This window comes from Aethalodelphis obliquidens, unplaced genomic scaffold (assembly GCF_003676395.1).
Source record: "Aethalodelphis obliquidens isolate GAN/ISIS:26980383/991018 unplaced genomic scaffold, ASM367639v1 scaffold55, whole genome shotgun sequence".
Lineage (NCBI taxonomy): Eukaryota > Metazoa > Chordata > Mammalia > Artiodactyla > Delphinidae > Aethalodelphis > Aethalodelphis obliquidens.
Window position 1 is genome coordinate 2,518,005 of NW_020837999.1, and position 15,433 is coordinate 2,533,437.

General features: G+C 46.6%; 2 long non-coding RNA genes across 2 annotated transcripts in view; one reads left to right on the plus strand and one right to left on the minus strand.

The window, feature by feature from the left end:
• Positions 1-9,950, minus strand: part of LOC113609161 (uncharacterized) — a 133,533-nt gene extending 123,583 nt beyond the window's left edge. The window contains exons 1-2 of the long non-coding RNA XR_003428524.1: positions 9,841-9,950; positions 3,709-3,808 (exon numbers count right to left, since the gene is read on the minus strand). This is a non-coding gene — a long non-coding RNA (uncharacterized LOC113609161). The remainder of the gene's footprint in view (positions 1-3,708; positions 3,809-9,840) is intronic.
• On the plus strand, positions 1,669-9,870 carry LOC113609163 (uncharacterized). The gene is made up of 2 exons (XR_003428526.1): positions 1,669-3,014; positions 9,444-9,870. It is a non-coding gene; the product is annotated as an uncharacterized LOC113609163 (long non-coding RNA).
• Positions 9,951-15,433: the final 5,483 nt, after the last annotated feature.

Genomic DNA, 15,433 nt, shown 5'->3' on the forward strand with positions numbered 1-15,433 from the left:
GTGACACAGCCCAGGCCCCCTCCCTACACGTGTGAGAGCCGCATCCTGCTGGAAAAGTGGGCTCTGGCCTGGATGCAGACCAGGGAGCGACCGACCCCGCTCCCTCCCGGCTTCCTTTCCTCTACCTCCACACTGTGTCCCTGGTGTCCGTCTCCTTCCCTTCCTCTCTGCTGAGGGTCTCAGGCATCTCTCCTGTACAATGTAAGCTCCACACTGACCTCCTGACCTCCAGCTTTGCTCCCCTCTCAGCCAGGTCTGACAGTCAATACATCAGAATCATGGGGGTGGAGGTGAGGGTGGGACACATGCAGGAGTTTAAAATGCAGATTCTCAGGCCCTGCCCTGACCTAGTGAATGACACTATCCAGGTAGGGTCCAGGAGTCTGTATTTTTAACAAGTGTTCCAGAAGATTCTGCTGCAGGCTAAATCATCCTGTCCTTGGCTGCCAGTCTAATCTTATTTAAACACAGATTTGCTCCTTGCACCCACTTGGTATAGGCACTTGAAGTGGGGGATGGGAAGAGGGTGGGTGTGTCTAGAAATGCCAGGTGAACTGGTGGGATTGGCCCACCCACAGTCTCCTTATGTGAGGGACCGAGGTGCTGCCTGGCCTGGGAAAGAGCTCCTCTTAAAAGAGGCGGCAAGACAACCTTGACTGTGTGAGGAGTGCAAGCCTCAGTGAAGGCTGAGGAAAAGTTGGTGTTTGACACCGAATCGATGCCTGGCCCTGACCTAGGGAGAGAGGGAGCTGTAAGTAGAAGCTGGAAAGACCATTGCACTAAACTCTAACACACACACACACACACACACACACACACACACACACACACATACACAGCAGCAGCAGCATTTTTTAGAGGCCCCTTTGGGAGGGCATTTCTCCTACTTCTCCAAAGGGTGACCCTAGCCCCGTAGGATATCATGTGGCCGATGATGCCCGGCTGGAGAACACGAGGACTGCTTGAATGGGAGCAATGCCTGTGAAGGGACACCAGATGTCCTGCTTTAGAACGAAGGTTTCCTCCCCTCCCACATATAACCTCTACCTCCCATTTAGATTCATCAACCTCTTCCCGAAGCAGGTTAAGTCATTCCAAACTTAACCTCTACCCGCTGCACGGGGTTAGGCTGCAACTTCTGTGGCTGGTCAGACAACTGGTGATTGAGGAACTTAAACCCTTACCAGAAAAATGGAGAGCAGGAGGTCGAGGCAAGAGAGAAGCTACTAGACCCTTTGTAAACACTTCGCACTCACTACAATAAAATAACAGGATGTCACATAGAATAATGACAATATTTGTGATATTTTTGCTCATCTTTATTAATTTCCATTAGAATTTGCAGAAAAATGTCAGGACCTTCTTTCCCTATATTTTAAGGGAAATCTTTGTGAATTAATTTTGCTTTACCCCCTGTGCTATACACACTAAGGCACTGCCCTTGTTTGTTTTCTTGTTTCTTGGTTTAAATATCATCCTGTTTTTTTGGGGTTTTTTTGTGGTACGCGGGCCTCTCACTGTTGCGGCCTCTCCCGTTGCGGAGCACAGGCTCCGGATGCACAGGCTCAGCGGCCATGGCTCACGGGCCCAGCCGCTCCACGGCATGTGGGATCTTCCCGGACCGGGGTACGAACCCGCGTCCCCTGCATCGGCAGGCGGACTCTCAACTACTGGGCCACCAGGGAAGCCCCCATCCTGTTTTTTTTTAAACCCAGAATTGTGAGCTATTAGCTGTGGGACTGTTCACAGGTCTCCCAGCTGCAGCGTCACCTGGGGAAATGAGTAACTTGGATGTTTGGACAGAAAACACACACTTGTCTTCTTGCCAGGATCACAGAGTCCTCACTGCCTGAGATCTGGGCCAAAGCTCACGCATCTCTGCTTCACTCCTCCTGGATCCCACCCACGTTCAAGGCCAAGGTTGATCTCCCCCTCTTTTTTTCCTCCACTCCTTCCTGGCCATCTGCTTTCCGTCTCTAACCTCTGTGTGTCTGTTAGAACTCCTTCAGCTAAAAGCTCTGGAATCAAAGGAAGAGCTGGAGGAACCCGGGGAAGCCCTGGGACCTCAGGGAAGGCAGGTGTGGCCTTGACGCTGCCCTCTCTCAGCCCCTTATCACTTTCTCTGGCTCCTTCAAGTGGCAGAAGTTGTGGCTCAACACCAAAGAGAGGAGGGAGGGTCTGACCTTCTAACTTCCACAGAAACATCCTATGGATGGGCTTCAGGCCCCCAGCAGGGGCACAGACCCACTCCTGCACTCACCTCTGGGGAAGAAGAGGGATGCTATGACTGGTCACTCTCTTCACTCACCTCCTTACTCTCATCTGCCTATAACCCAGGCTCCACGGAATAATATTTGGAAAATGGAAATCGATCTTATCACCTCCCTACTTAAGATCCTCCAATCACTTCCCATTCCACTTAGAAGAGAATCCAGGAGTTTGGTCCTGGCCTAGAAGACCACAGGATCTGTGACGTCTCCACCTCCATCTCCTACTTTCTCCCCTCCTACAGTTCAGCTACACTGGCACCTTCTTGCTCATCCTCAGATACAACAAACTCCTACCTGCCCCAGGGCCCTGGTACTTGCTCTGTCTGGAGTGCTCTCCCCCTGGAGCCTCCCATGGCTGGCTCCTTCCCTGCTAACATGTCACGACCCCAGAGAGGCCTTCCCTAATCACCTGTGTTCCTCCATCACCCTCAATCCCCTTACCTTGCTTTATTTTCATCACAGCACAGATTGCCATCTGCATCTCTCACAATTATTTATCTACTTGTTTACAGCTGTCTCCTCCGACCAGAACATCCGCTTTAGAGCCCAGGGACCTGTTCTCCTTGTTCATGGGTGTGACCCAGCCCAGCACCTGGCACATAACTAGTGCTCAACAAATGCTTACTGTAAACAATGAATCCAGACCTGGAGGTGAGGCGGCTTAGGAAGGCTGGGCCATGGAAGTGGCACACCCACTGGCAGGCAGCTGGATCCAGGAGATAAGCGGGCCTAAGGCTTCGACAGGTGAGCAGTGTTTCCTGGCGAAAGTGGGGTGTCAGCCACCAAGAGTGGGTGCTCTCCTCTGCCACCTTTTCCAAACTCTTCGTCCCCTTCCAGTTTCCATCTCATTCCCATTCTCTGCTTTTCTCAGATTCTGTCTCATTCAAACCTGCTTTCTTACCTTTTTGATTTTATAATGCCTATTAACTAGATTTGAATATGCCAATGCTTTACTTACAATTGAGAAAGCAGCTGGATGTTAACCTGCCTTCCAATGCACAGAGAGAGTTTCCTTAGCTGTTGTCAAACGTTGGAAGCACTTTTCTTTCTGGTTTTTAGGAGCCTAGTACAGTTACTACTTAGATGAATTTGCCATAAAAAAATCTTATAAAATGATACAACATAATGATATTCCTTTGTTAAGCAGCTCTCAAACCATGTAAAATGAGACGGTCAAAGGAAAAGAAGCTGACCCTTAGATATGTAACCAATTTTCTTTTGCGTCTGAATTCACGTTTGTCTGCCACATTACAAACTTCATAAAATTTCCCTTCCACAGTACCAGATTCTTAATTAAATGAATACCACTGCTGCAATTTTCTGATAAATAAAATGATCATTTCCACATGAATTAGAAATGCCAACTTGTTAATAGCTTCCCTGAGGTTTTGTTACAAAATCAGCACTGTTTTTGTCATCGTTCAGGCATAATACATACCATGTTCCAATCTGGAAATGAGAATGTTCTTCAAGCAGTCTGTTCCCAAGTGTGGACTGGATATTCCATCAGACAGTTTTCCCCTCATTCGTATTATAATCTATGACAACAGTTAATTGGTTAGAAAAATATCTCATGTTGTTTTACTATAGTGAAACGTACCCTATTCAGATCAGTTGGAAGATGAAGCTGATCTGAGCTTATTAAAATTACAAAATTTATAACGTTAAAAAAATACTAGATAGCAAACTTCCTAAAGGCAGAGAGCTGATTGTACCTGTCTTTGTATACCTAGTATTTAGCTGGCTAACTTGGGCACGGACCTTGGCCTCCCAGTGCCTCATTCTCCTCATCTGTAAAACGGCCATAATATTAGTACACAACATTTCATAGGCTTGTTGTGAGGGCTAAATGCTAGGAAAGCACTCAACCAAGGACCTAGTATGTAGTAAACACCTAGAAGATATTACCTATTGATGTTAGGCTTAAAAGGACTCAATCATTACTGCTTAATGGGGATGAAATGCAACTTGCTACCTTTCAACAACTTGAAAGGCTCCCCAAGTCCTTCCATGAGATCCCTTTCAGCTCGGTGCTTTGTGACCACCTAGAGGGGTGGGATAGGGAGCGTGGGAGGGAGGGAGACACAAGAGGGAAGAGATATGGGAACATATGTATATGTATAACTGATTCACTTTGTTATAAAGCAGAAACTAACACACCATTGTAAAACAATAATACCCCAATAAAGATGTAAAAAAATAAAAAATAATAATAAAAGCCCTAGTACCCTTTAAAAACAAAAAAGAATGGATGACCCATTTATAGTTCACAGCACCATTTGCATACCAACAATTACTGTGCTAAAGTCCTTTAAAGAGCTGATTTATTAATTAAACCTGACATTCCCCTTGCACTCCTGTTTGTCCGCTGAATTTTCTTAGTAAATCTTTTAAGTGGGGTAGAAGAAAGTGTCAATCTGTCCTCACCATGTACATTTATCCGTATTTTAGGTTAGTGGCATCTAAAAGAGTGAAGTTATGCTATATTTTAAATCAAAAGAGCAACACACAGAACCATTGCTACAAATGATACACATTTGTTTTTGAGATGGAGCCTTGGTATATTCTCAGTTCCATGTCAGTCACCTTTCTCTCCTAACCACCTCCTTTGCCTTAAACTCCCTTATTTAACATTATTTCCATCTTGGAACAGAGTCTTTGAATTCATTATGGGGAACTGCAGTTTCCACTTTGTTTTTTATAACTTATTATTTAGAAAGTCCCCTAGTTTTGTTTTTAAGCTTAACTAGGCATTTTATTATTTTGATGACTCGTTTCTTAGCTCCAGTTAGGTGACAGCAATAGCATGGGGAGAATTAAACAGAACCTTCAGGGACTGAGCTAGCCAGGACATGCCCAGGCTGCCTCAGATATGTGTGGAGCCTAGAAGAAGAAGACCTCTCCGTGCCCCTCCCACTGCAAGCCAGGCAACCTCTGCCCATAAAGTGCCTCTACCTCATTGCCTTTTTTTTTTTTTACATCTTTATTAGGGTATAATGGCTTTACAATGGTGTGTTAGTTTCTGCTTTATAACAAAGTGAGTCAGTTATACATACACATATGTTCCCATATCTCTTCTGTCTTGCGTCTCCCTCCCTCACACCCTCCCTATCCCACCCCTCTAGGTGGTCACAAAGCACCGAGCTGATCTCCCTGTGCTATGCGGCTGCTTCCCACTAGCCATCTATTTTACGTTTGGTAGTGTATATATGTCCATGCCTCTCTCTCACTTAGTCACAGCTTACCCTTCCCCCTCCCCATATCCTTAAGTCCATTCTCTAGTAGGTCTGTGTCTTTATTCCTGTCTTACCCCTAGGTTCTTCATGACGTTTTTTTTTTTCTTAAATTCCATATATATGTGTTAGCATACGGTATTTGTCTTTCTCCTTCTGACTTACTTCACTCTGTATGACAGACTCTAGGTCCATCCACCTCATTACAAATAGCTCAATTTCGTTTCTTTTTATGGCTGAGTAATATTCCATTGTATATATGTGCCACATCTTCTTTATCCATTCATCCGATGATGGACACTTAGGTTGTTTCCATCTCCTGGCTATTGTAAATAGAGCTGCAATGAACATTTTGGTACATGACTCTTTTTGAATTATGGTTTTCTCAGAGTATATGCCCAGTAGTGGGATTGCTGGGTCGTATGGTAATTCTATTTGTAGTTTTTTAAGGAACCTCCATACTGTTCTCCATAGTGGCTGTACCAATTCACATTCCCACCAGCAGTGCAAGAGTGTTCCCTTTTCTCCACACCCTCTCCAGCATTTATTCTTTCTAGATTTTTTGATGATGGTCATTCTGACTGGTGTGAGATGATATCTCATTGTAGTTTTGATTTGCATTTCCCTAATGATTAATGATGTTGAGCATTCTTTCATGTGTTTGTTGTCAGTCTGTATATCTTCTTTGGGGAAATGTCTATTTAGGTCTTCTGCCCATTTTTGGATTGGGTTGTTTGTTTTTTTGTTATTGAGCTGCATGAGCTGCTTGTAAATTTTGGAGATTAATCCTTTGTCAGTTGCTTCATTTGCAAATATTTTCTCCCATTCTGAGGGTTGTCTTTTGGTCTTGTTTATGGTTTCCTTTGCTGTGCAAATGCTTTGAAGCTTCATTAGGTCCCATTTGTTTATTTTTGTTTTTATTTCCATTTCTCGAGGTGGGTCAAAAAGGATCTTGCTGTGATTTATGTCATAGAGTGTTCTGCCTATTTTTTCCTCTAAGAGTTTGATAGTTTCTGGCCTTACATTTAGGTCTTTAATCCATTTTGAGCTTATTTTTGTATATGGTGTTAGGGAGTGATCTAATCTCATACTTTTACATGTAGCTGTCCAGTTCTCCCAGCACCACTTATTGAAGAGGCTGTCCTTTCTCCACTGTACATTCCTGCCTCCTTTATCAAAGATAAGGTGACCATATGTGTGTGGGTTTATCTCTGGGCTTTCTATCCTGTTCCATTGATCTATCCTTCTGTTTTTGTGCCAGTATCATACTGTCTTGATTACTGTAGCTTCGTAGTATAGTCTGAAGTCAGGGAGCCTGATTCCTCCAGCTCCGTTTTTCATTCTCAAGATTGCTTTGGCTATTTGGGGTCTTTTGTGTTTCCATACAAATTGTGAAATTTTTTGTTCTAGTTCTGTGAAAAATGCCAGTGGTAGTTTGATAGGGATTGCATTGAATCTGTAGATTGCTTTGGGTAGTAGAGTCATTTTCACAATGTTGATTCTTCCAATCCAAGAACGTGGCATATCTCTCCATCTATTTGTATCATCTCTAATTTCTTTCATCAGTGTCTTATAATTTTCTGCATATAGGTCTTTTGTCTCCTTAGGTAGGTTTATTTCTAGATATTTTATTCTTTTTGTTGCAATGGTAAATGGGAGTGTTTTCTTGATTTCACTTTCAGATTTTTCATCATTAGTGTATAGGAATGCCAGAGATTTCTGTGCATTAATTTTGTATCCTGCTACTTTGCCAAATTCATTGATTAGCTCTAGCAGTTTTCTGGTAGCATCTTTAGGATTCTCTATGTATAGTATCATGTCATCTGCAAACGGTGACAGCTTTACTTCTTCTTTTCCGATTTGGATTCCTTTTATTTCCTTTTCTTCTCTGATTGTTAAGTTCCTCAGAGCAACACAAGGCTTGAAAGTCCAGTTCAGACATAGAATTTTTGGCCTCCTTGGAATTCGGTACTAGAATGCAGTGGCACAGGGAGAGAGTCTTGCTGCCCGGCCTGCCATCCAACCCCCTTTTATTCCCAGCAGGCTCTGGTGGCATGAAAGCTCTCACATGAGGCAGGTGGGTACCCAGCTCTGTGTCCAAGCAGACCCCCTGCAAACAGCTCCCCCTTGGCCATTCCAGGAACTGGCAACATGGTCTATCCAGGAAAAACAAACCTGAAAAGGGGCTTATGTGGCCCCAAGTACTTGGGAAATATTCCAGAAGGGAGGGAGAAGGGATGTGGGCTTATCCCATGAAAGTGCTGCATCAGGACCAGGATTCCTCTTGCCTGGATCTAAAGGCAGTGCTTACTAGGCATTATCATTCTTATTGAGGAGGTAGTTCCTGACCCCAAAGTGGGTATTGGAGAAAGGATTCCAGTCAAATATAAGTGGATTTTTTTTTGAATACTGTGGTGTATTCTGCTCATTATAAAAACTTTAGATGAGGTTAAAGAAGGGAATGAGTTTGGGGACTTCCGGGTGGCGCAGTGGTTAAGAATCTGCCTGCAAATGCAGGCGATATGGGTTCGAGCCCTGGTCCAGGAAGATCCCACATGCCGCGGAGAAACTAAGTCCGTGCGCCACAACTACTGAGACTGCATTCTAGAGCCCTCGAGCCACAACTACTGAAGCCTGCCACAACTACTGAAGCCTGTGCACCTAGAGCCCATGCTCCACAACAAGAGAAGCCACTGCAATGAGAAGCCTGAGCACTGCAACGAAGAGTAGCCCCTACTCGCTGCAACTAGAGAAAGCCCATGGGCAACAAGGAAGACCCAATGCAGCCAAAAATAAATAAATAAATAAATAAATGTATTTATTTATTTTTTTTAAAAAAAGAAGGGAATTAGTTTAGATGCTAGTGTTGCTACAAATGCCTCCCTGGAGGAGACCTGAACCAGGTCTCAAATGAACATCTGGGGAACATCTGTCCACTATATTTTTTATTAGCATTTATGATGGCCTTTTCACTTCATGACATCATCAGTCATATCATGTATTTTCTTAGACATTTTTCCTCTTTAAGTTTTTGTCTGGAAAACCACCCTGGCAAGACCTCAGTTTTCTGCCCATCTCATTTTTGTGTGTCCCTCAAAATGGAGACAACTCCTTAAAGATCACCACTCCCACTCCTTGCCTTCATGGCACGTGGTTAAATAGTTTCTAAAATGTTTAGATTGGACTTCCCTGGTGGCGCAGTGGTTAAGAATCCGCCTGCCAATGCAGGCGATATGGGTTCGAGCCCTGGTCCAGGAAGATCCCACATGCCGTGGAGCAACTAAGCCCATGCACCACAACTACTGAGCCTGCAGTCTAGAGCCCGTGAGCCACAACTACTGAGCCCGCATGCCACAACTACTGAAGCCTGCATGCCTAGAGCCCACGCTCCTCAACAAGAGGAGCCACCGCGATGAGAAGCACGCACACTGCAACAAAGAGTAGCCCCTGCTCACTGCAACTAGAGAAAGCCCGCGTGCAGCAACGAAGACCCAACGCAGCCAAAAATAAATAAATGTATTTTTTTTTAAAAGCACGGAGTGCAAAAATAAAATGTTCAGATGAATTACCACATTCAAGGGCCAAGAAGGTTTCAGGAGTTTCAGAAGCGAAATGTTTGTCTGAAACAAGCTGCTTTGGATCATGTTTACATGACACAGGCGTGTTCCTCCTGGCCTTCCAAGTTTCGCCCAGAATCATCCCCTCAGTCCTTTGCTTGGTGTCATTACAAGTAACAAATCAGAGTGTGAACATTTTCATTTTCTCTGTCTATCTCCAAAATGCCATTCTGGGATGGCCTGGTGGTGACTTAGGAAATAAATCTCAAGGCTCCGTGTAGCTGTCCTGTAGGTACTTGTCTTCCCCATGGGCCAGAGAGCATCCTTTGTGATGTTCATGTGATGTTCATGTTTATAACTGTAGAGTTTATTCTTTGGTTTAGGGCATGAAATGATGATCGGCTTACACAGCTCCAGAGTTAAAGCAGAGAAGGTGGGGACACAGATTTCTGAGGTCTTCAATGAAACAGCTGAAGATCATTGTCCTAGCTTTTTGATGAAGTGGAAAGAATTTGGAATGTGAATCAGAGCAACTGGGCTTGATCCCAGAGCCCTTCTTCTGTCCTTTGTTGCACATGCACTTGCTGAAGCCCTTGGTGGTCGAGGCATCCGGGATGCCCAGGTGGGCGGCACCACTTTCAGTCGGGGACTGTGACTTGGGTCCAGGTTTTTAGCCTCCCTCAGCCTCCCTCTCCCCTTCTGTAAATAGGCAATGACACAGACCCCTCTCAGGGAGAATGGGGAAATGTAAGAAGTGGAAACAGCACATGGGGCACTTACGTGGTCAAAATAAATCTTGCAGAGTCAGTGTCCTGGAGTCCAGCGGCTGCCTGGAGGAGCCAGGTGTGGTCCTGTTCTCATCCTGGGCTGGGGGCCCTGCACTGGCTGTAGCTGCTGCAGAGCAAGTTCTCCGTGGCTAGCAAAGTAGCGGAACTGCCATTTCTGTAGTACAAAAAGAAGATTCTTGCAAGTTTAGCACCCTTCTACCCAACAAAGAAATGCATTATCTCTTTTTTAAAAAAATATTTATTTATTTATTTTGCTGCACCAGGCCTTAGGTGTGGCATGCGGGCTCTTAGTTGTGGCAAGCATGCGGGATCTAGTTCCCTGACCAGGGATTGAACCTGGGCCCCCTGCATTGGGAGCGTGGAGTCTTAATCACTGGACCACCAGGGAAGTCCTGCATTATCTCTTCCTTGAGGCCCTGTTAAATATTGGAAAACACATTACCGAATCTAACTTGAAAATATAATTTCTAGAAAGGGACAAACATTTTAGAAAAATGAAAATTTAAAGGGTTCTAGATGCATCGGGAGCTCAGTTATGACCTTCCCCAAGATCTCTCATCTCACCCAGAACCCATCTGCCCTCACGGAGCTGAGGGAACCTTCATTTTCCTGAACTCTCACGAACAGTTTCCCTCTGGATCCAGCTCCACGTAATTGGGCAGCCAGTGTCTTGGGGACACAAAGTCAGAGGAAATTCTGAGCCAGGCCCTGTATTTGCTGGGAAGGTAGAGGGACCATTTCCAATTTTTCACTTCTTGCTCAAAGTGCAAAAATGACAGGCCTGTGTGGCCTAGTTACTGCTTTCTGTCTCTCCAGGCGCCAGCACTCAGCTTCCTCCTTATTAATGTTCTGTGATGGTCTGCTCCTGGTGCTGTGTATCCATCACACAGGGTTCTTAGAGGGCAGACACCAGCAGGGAAGGTGTTGTGGGCTCACTCTCACAAATATCATCGCTTGTATTATCAGAGCAATTACAAAATACTGCTCTTAAAAATGCAATAATAAAACACCCAACCTTGAGGACTCTCTGTATAATTTATTTGTCTGCCAACTTTCTATTTTTACAATAGAAGGTTGAGCCATGAGGGAAAACAAACCCCAGAGAAGTTTAGTTACCTTAAGTTCTTCCAGGAGATCAAGAAATTTAGACATTTTCTATCTTTTGTTTAAAAAGAAAAATTTTTTTTTTGGCCTCCCTAATTCCATGAAAAATAAAAAGAATGAAAGAAATTGTGATTGACAGCGCAAAGACCTGGAGTTCAGGAGGCTCAGAGGAATGGGGGTGGGAGTGGAGGGGGTGTGTTTTAGGCTCAAATCAGAACCATTTAAGAAAAGAAAATGACGTGGTTGCAGAATGCAGGTTCTATAAGAACGGCTGGAAAATGAAAATGTCATTTCTTACAGAATTAATCCAATGCTGCACAACTGTTTGAGGATTCCTAAAAGTCCAGGTTGATGCTAATAAAGAGCTTACCTTCTGAAAGAATGGGGTTCAATGTTCCAGTGAGGTCAGGAAAAAGAAAAATAAGAAAAACCAGGCCCGGGAAAGCTGACGACGAGGCTGAGGGCAGGGGACAAAATGCTCAAAGAGCTGCTGAACCTGAAGCCACACCAAGCCAGCGGCGATGCTCAGAAAGGAAGGAGGAACTGCTGACTACAAGTGTCTCCTCCTGGAACAGTAGTGCCCAAAAGCTTTGGCTGGTATCTCTCCAAGTGTGGCCTACCCACCATGCCTTGGGATGGTGTTTGTTAAAATGCAGACTCCTGGGACCCGTCCTTGTCTTCCCGAATTAGAACCTTTCGGAATGAGAGGGTGGAATGTGCATTTTATAACATAGCCCAGGGGCACGTTATTCTCACGTCCCTCTCCAGTGCCCTCTTACACAGTTGGACAATAAACACCAGGTCCCCGCTGTGTGTGGAGAAACATCCCAGGAGTGGTGTGGATGTGCTGCTCCAGAGCCTCACACCTCACCTGTTCCCCTTCTCACAAGCAAAAAGCAGATTCAAATTGGGCAGATGGTGCATTGCCCAGACGCGGAAGAAGCGTCAAGTCAGAAGCAGGGCGAGAGGGCAGGTTCCCACAAGTATCAGAGAACCTCGGGAGAAAATGCTGAACAGCTGTACCCAGGAGGGAGACGAAGTGGTGGGGCAGGGGAGGGCCCCACTTCATGCCAGCGGGCCTGGGCCCTGCCTGCTCCTCTCCGCTACTCTGCCCCTTTCTCCCCCTCTTGGCTCCCCTCTCCCGGCAGAACCTCCCAGTCCCGCCCCAGCACCTGCAGGAGAACCCCAAGACCAGGACGCAGCAGGCTGGCTAACTAGCAAACCAAGAAGGCTGACCGCGGGTCTGGCCTTGACCACTGACTACCTTGTGCCTCCTCAGTTCTCTCAGCAAGAGCCCCCCTCCTCCCTCTCCCCGCTCCGCCCCACCCCCTCCTTTTACCCCCGTTCCCGTACATCTGTGGCCAAGCCCGTGCGTGGCCTTGGAGCCTGCTCTGCGGGATGCGAATCCCTGAGGAGAAAAGTTTCTGGAAAGCAAACAAAAGGCTTTTGTCGGAACCCGAGCCGGGGTGAGGCCGCAGCGGACCTCCCAGCTCGGGGCTGCGACGCCGGGGTCCTCTGTCACAGATGAGGGGCCCTCCTCCTCCCGGGACGCCCTTCCTAGAGAGGTCAGCCCGCCGCTGGCTCCCGGCTCCAGACAGAGTGCGATGCCTGCGCCACCCAGTGGGCGCCACGGGAACTGCACCCCGCGAGCCCGGCTCCCTCCCGCCGCTCACGCGGGACACCGAGACAGTTAAGAACAATGCCTGGCGCCGAGTAGTGCGCGGTGTTAGGTTGCTGTCATTCCTGTGCCAGGAACGAATCCACTTTTAGCGAAAGAAGAGACCGGAATGGCAGTAATATCAACAGCGCGGACGAAGACAGTAACACTACTATTTCGGCGGCGCTTGAAATTTTCCCCAGGGTCACGTTCTGGGCCAGCGGACTCTATCACAGCGCATGGCAGAAGTGAGAGGTCTGCAGGACTATTACCAGTCTATGTCTTGGGGACCTTGAGGTCCATGTCTTAGAAGCATTCATTTATTCACTGAGCTGCCCTTGTCCTTTAAACTTCAGTCCCTGAAATCCGAAGGAAGCTACCCAGGAAACTGCACCCTCTTCTGCGGCCCGGGGAGCTCTCCTATGGGTCTCGGTGCTTTTTATCTTTTCGCCTCGGAAAAACAAAGGGATATTTTCCGCTGGCAACTTCTCCTACCTGTGGGGGCAGAGACAGGCTCAGAGAGGGGAAGGGAGGCTTCGGACGGAGAAGGGGAGGGTGTTGTGGATTTCACCTCCTTGCCCTGAGGATGCTGCTTCCAGCCGGGAGGTGATAGAACACCTGAATCCATCGGGCTTGTCCTCCGCCCACCAGCCCTTGACATGGCCCCCTGGCTGATGTGGGAATAGGACAGTGGTACCTGGCAGCCAGAGCAGGACTCCTCCAGCCGACCAGGTCTGCATTCCCACACCTGAGGCTGCCTTGAAACTCTGGATACCTCCCCAGTGGGGTTTGGGAGCCTCACTGAACACCATTTGTAGAAAATCAAGTCATTGTGAAGACATGTGTGTATATATGTACGTATGTATGCTTCCTCACACCAGGTACTTGCATGACTTTCCCCAATACTTGTTCAAGTGTGCCCACATGTCTCCCCAGAGAAATTTCCCCTCACCACCCTAGGACCACAGCCCCTGATCCACCTCCTCTACTCTGGCATTATTCTAGGTAGAACAGGGTAATGGAGGGAACAACTGACTCTCAGAGCCAAGGAAGGGAAGGAAGTTGTAGAAGATGAGGTGTGGCCAAGGGCCAAAACAGGTGGGGTCCTGACAGCCATAGTAAGGGGTGTGACTTATGTTCTGAGTCTGAAAAGGAGGGATGTGATCTGATTTTACATTTTTTTTTTTTTTTAGCTGCTCTGCATGGCTTGCAGGATCTTAGTTCCCTGACCAGGAACTAAGAAAGCACTAAGGCCTAAGCCCTGGACCACCAGGGTATTACTTTTTTTTTTTTTTTTTCTGATTTATATTTTTTAAAGATCACTCTGGCTGCCATTTGGAGAACAGATGAGGAGAGTATGGCAATAACACAAGCAGGGAGACTGGTTAGGAGGCCATCGGAAGTGACGATGTAGCTTGGCCTAGGCCAGTAGCAATAGAGATGGTGGGAGGAGGTCAGATTTGGGATATGTATCTGAGGGTGGAATGGACAGGAATCGCTGATGGATTTGGATATGATGTGTGAGGGAAAGAGAGAAATAAAGGATCCTTTTCAGGGTTTTGTCCTGAGCAACTGGATGGATGACAACTCCTAACATGTACTGTTAGCCAGGCTAACTCTTCTGAACCCTTGGCATATTTTAAAGCCATTACAACTGGACAACAGGGGACTTCCCTGGTGGTGCAGCCAATAAGACTCCGCGCTTCCAATGCAGGGGGCCCGGGTTTGATCCTTGGTCAGGGAACTAGATCCCACATACATGCCGTAACTAAGGAGCCCGCCTGCCACAACTAAGGAGCCCATCTGCTGCAACTAAGACTCAGCACAACCAAATGAAAATAAATTTAAAAAAACTTGACAACACTCCTATGAACTAGGTGTTATTATTGTCCCCATTTTACAGAAGAAGAAATTGAGGCACAGAGAGTTTAATCCATTTGCATAGTTTCACATGGCTAGCAAGTGGAAAAGCTCGGATTTGAACGAACTCAGTGTTTAACTACTGCACAGCTCTTCCTCTTTATAAAAAAAGAAGTATGCCATTAACTGTGATAGGGAAGGCTTGGGGAGGAATGGGGTGTTGGGGGAGTATGAATCCAGGGTTCTGGCTTGCATGTGTTCAGAGGAGATGCCTTTCAAACGTCCAAGTTAGGTGTATGACACTGGTCCTGGAGACAGGGAGGGAGCATTTGGGGCTGGAGTACTAACCGTGGCAAGGAGAGAAGAGAGGTCTTGAATGGATGGTGATGGAAACTGATCTTTCAGTGCAGTCCATCAAGCCTTTGGGGCATCAGGAAGGTGTTGAGGAAATTTTGTTCTAGCAGTGCTTGTTTTCATCTGAAGATGCCATGAAAAGTTCTGACCTTGCTCCAGAAAAACTGCATGTGCACACATGCAACATCTTCCACACAATTTCAGGGTGTCCATGGGCCCTCAGGAGCCATCCATGGGCCATTCTGGTGTTACTGTCAAACCTCCCCTCACCCATCAGCAACAACCAGATGTTACCACATCCCATAGGGTCTGACAGGACCTCTGACCAAGTCTCCACAGGTCCCAGCAGCCTCTCTGGCTGCGTGAGGTGGCAGTTGCACCACTGGAAAAGCAGACTCGCTGGAGGGTAAGAATGGAGTCATTTTGGAATGGCTACGTAGGGCAGAGCTCCTCACCCACCCCTCCACCCCCGCAGGTGTTGCATCTATAAATGTTTGCTTTGGGTACGACCCCATGTGGAATAGGAGGATGTGCCCACACGAAGTCTTTTGCTCTTTCATTCGTCTCTAGGTGATGTTATTAACCTGGATATTCTCTAAGTTTAAAGACA